Below are 4,065 nucleotides of genomic sequence, written 5' to 3' on the forward strand. Positions count from 1 at the left end.
GCTTAACTCTATAGATTGTGAGGTCCTTAAGGGCAGGGACTGTTTTTGCCTTTCTTTGTATCACTAATGCTTAGCACAGTGCCTGGCACTAATAAGTGCATTTAGTAAAATGTTTGTTGACTTGACTTGACTTGAATAACCATTCCCAAAGGCAGCCCATTCTATTTTGTGACATCCTAATTGTTAGGACGTTTTTTTGTATATAGAGGCAATATGTGTCATTTAGGGGCAGCTAGGTGGCACTGTGGATAGAGCACCGGCCCTGGAGTCAGCACTAGCTGTGTGACCCTAGGCAAGTCACTTAACACCAATTGACTAAAAAAAAAAATCGTCTCCCTAAACTTTTGTTCATTGATCCTAGTTCTGCCCTAGAATAAATCACATCTCCCTTCCACATGACAACCCTTTAAATAGTTGAAGTCTATTAACATGACCCATACCACCATCTTTAGTCTTCTCTAGGATGAAAATCCCTAGTTCCTTCACCTGATCATTACCTTATGGATTATAGTCTCCTTCAACATGTTGGTTTTCTTCCCTTTGAATGTCCTCCATTTTGGCAATACCCCTGCTAAAATATAGGATGTAGAACTGGACGTGATATTCAAATTGTGACATGATAAGATCAATCCAATTTGACCATGACCTCCTTTACTCATGACATTATACTTCTATTAGTGAAAACCAAGGTAGAATCAACTTTTTGGGTTGCACGGAAAGAATGCTAGATTTGGAGTCAGAGGACTTGACTTTGAATCTCAACTCTGCTACCTATGTGACAATGAGCAAAACATTTAATTTCTTTGAGTCTCAGGTTCCGCATGTGTAAAATGACGGAGTTGGACTAAATTGTCAAACAATCAAACAAGCATTTATTAGGTGCTGGGCACTGTCCTCGGTGCTGGGAATATAAGTATAAAGAATATAACAATCTCTATTGCTAAAGAGATTACATTTTGATCAGGGAAATAACAGTGTCCCAAAAGACTAATTGCAAAATAATTAAATAGGGGGAGTAATGTTTTTTGATTGACTGACTAACACCTACCATGTGCCAGGCACAGTGCTAGATGCTTGGGATACAAAGACAAAATAAAATAATCTCTGCCTTCAAGGAGTTTACATCAAATACGGGGCATGAGGAAACTGGCAGTTTGAGAAATCAGAATAACCTTCATGTGGAAGATGAGGTTTGAGCAGCTAGGTGGCACAAGGGATAGATTAAGTGTTGGACCTGGAGTCAAGAAGACCTGAATCCAAATCCTGCCTCTGTCACTTACTGTGTGTCTCTGGGAAAGTCATTTAACTTTTCTTAGCCCCAGCTTTCTCATCTATAAAATGAGAACAATAACAGCACTTACCTCAGAGGGTTGTTGTGAGAATCTAAAAGTTAACATGTTAAGTGCTCTGTAGACCTTAAAATGCTATGTAATTGTTGTCTGTTGTTATTTGTCCTTCAGCTTTGGCCTAAAGAAATTGATTCAATGAGGCAGGAGGAAGGGAGGGGAGAACATACCAAAGTATGTGGGACAACCAACGCAAAGGTATCGAGACTGGCAACGGGGCATTGTGTCTGAGGAACAGAGAACTGGATGATATAGTTTGGAAGAGGAAGTAATGCCGAATGAGGCTGGAAAGATAGGTTGGGGCCAGGTTGTGAAAGTCTGTAAAAACTAAACAGAAGAGTTTTTATTTTATCCTAGAGGCAATAGGAAGCCTCTGGAGTTTATTGACAAGGGAAGTTATATGGTCAGATATGCACTTAAAGACAATAATTACTTTCCCATCTGTAGATAGACTGGAATGGGAAGAGATTTGGAAATCAAGGAAGAGATTGTTGGAATAATCGAAAGAGGTAATAATAATTGTGTGACTAGAGAGAAAGGGTCAGATGTAAGGGAGGTTTTAAAGGTAAAAACTGTAAAGTTTGGCAACTGGCTATGCGGGGTGAAGAAAAGAGGGAAAGGGGAACAAATATTATTAATCACCTACTATGTGCCAGGCACTGTGCCAAGTGCTTTAAAAGTATCTCATCTGCTCTTCACAACAACCCTGTAATTTAGGTGCTACTATTACCTATTTCACATATGAGAAAACTGAGGCTAGGAGAAGTTTCCACTCCTGGGAAGCCATAAAGATATTATAAGGGGTCCACAAATCCCTGTTCCAAGCAGTGTTATTTTTATTTTTATTTAGCCCCATCAAAATATGCAGCACTGTTTAATGTAATAAATAAGCAAACATTCCTTCTATAATCTATAATGTCTCACATGTATATTACTATCTTTCAAATGTTAGGTAGATATCACTGTAATCAATAAATACAAATTCAAAAGTGTTACTGAATTCATAGTAGCTTTTTGTCATCATGTGTTTGCTCAAGCAACAAATACCAATAACCACTGCTACATACTTACCTACATATTCTATCAACCAATAGAATGTAAACTCCTTGAAGGCAGAGATTATTTTATTTTGGTCTTTGTATCCCCAGCATCTAGAACTGTGCCTGGTACATGGTAGGTGTCAAGTCAGTCAGTCAATCAAAAAACATGTATTAATTTTTAAATGGTCAGACAAATAGAACTTATGATAAATAGTGCATACTATATGCCATTATGTATTTGAGGCCGGATTTGAACTCAGGTCCTCCCGAATCCAGGGCCAGTACTCTATCCACTGTACCACCTAGCTGCCCTATTTTTTTGTTTTTGTTTTTTGGGGTTTTTTTAAGGAACTTACATTCTAACGGAGGATAGTAACACATAAAAAAGAACTGGGAGTTGGAGGAGGGTGGAGAGGAGGACGTGGGAAAGTCTAGAAAATTAGGAGTGGATCCAGGAGTGAAATGAGTATAGATGGCTCAGGTACCCCATGAAGTGATGGTCCAAGTTTACTTTGTGCCAGGCACTGTACTTAATATTAGGGATATAAAGAAAGGCAAAAACAGAGTTCACATTCTAATGAAGGAGATAGTGTATAAACCTCTATGTACATAAGGATATATACAGTGTAGGTGGACAGTAATCTTAAAGGGAAGGGGAGGAGAGGGACCAAGGAAAGGCCTGCAGAAGGTGGGATTTGAGTTGAGTCTTGAAGGAAGCCAGGAAAACTAGGAGTCAGAGAGAAGGAGGGGACACTCTAGACATGGGGGACAGTCAAGAGATGTCCTATTTGAGGAACAGCAAGAAGTCTAGTATTGACGAATCACAAAGTACATGGAAGGGAGTAAAATGCAAGAAGACTGGAAAGGTAATAAAATGCCTAATAATAACTTGCTGATTGACTGACCCTTTAAACTGGGTTTTCCGTCCATTGATTGCCACCATTTTATGAGACAATATTGTTCATACTTTGTTACCATCATTCTCTGTAAGATTTCACAAATGAGTTCCTATCCTAAACTAGATTTATCTTTAACTTCTGTCTCTCTCTGCTTGGCAAGTTGTGTTTTCTGATTAAGGTGGTCTTTAGGCTCCTTTGGTCTGTTATGGCATTTGATTTTCAAATTCTAAATTTGTCAAATTCCTGTATGAAATTATCATAGCATGTGTGTCTGTCCTTTCTTCTATCCATATCCTATTTTCTTCATAAATCAATAACTTATCTAAATTGGTTAAAATGAAGTTATTTCAATTTAATGCTATCTTTTTTTTCAGATTTTTATTCTTCCTTTTAGCTCTTTTATTTTTGTTCAATGATTCAGTCATCTACGCACAGACATCTGACTCAGAAATTACTCCCACCTCAGTAATGAGCCACTTCCTGTCTGTTAAAATAGAATTAATATCATGTTTGCTTATGTTATTCAGTTATTGTAAAAGAGTGCTATATCCACCACCTCCCAATTCTCTTCTCAAAGGAAGTACTCGTTGTGTATAGATATGAGGCTTCTGTGTAATCTATAAGTTTTTGGACTCTCTCATTCCTGACCCCTGAACCATATCTTCCAACAAATTTCCCACTATTTTCACCTAGTCCCACCTTTGCATTGAAGGCATCAAGTCTCAAAGTATATGTTGATTTAATTTGGAATGTCTTATCAAGTATTCATAGAATTTTTCT

This window comes from Vombatus ursinus, unplaced genomic scaffold, assembly GCF_900497805.2.
Source record: "Vombatus ursinus unplaced genomic scaffold, bare-nosed wombat genome assembly UNPS02014909.1, whole genome shotgun sequence".
Taxonomy (NCBI): Eukaryota; Metazoa; Chordata; class Mammalia; order Diprotodontia; family Vombatidae; genus Vombatus; species Vombatus ursinus.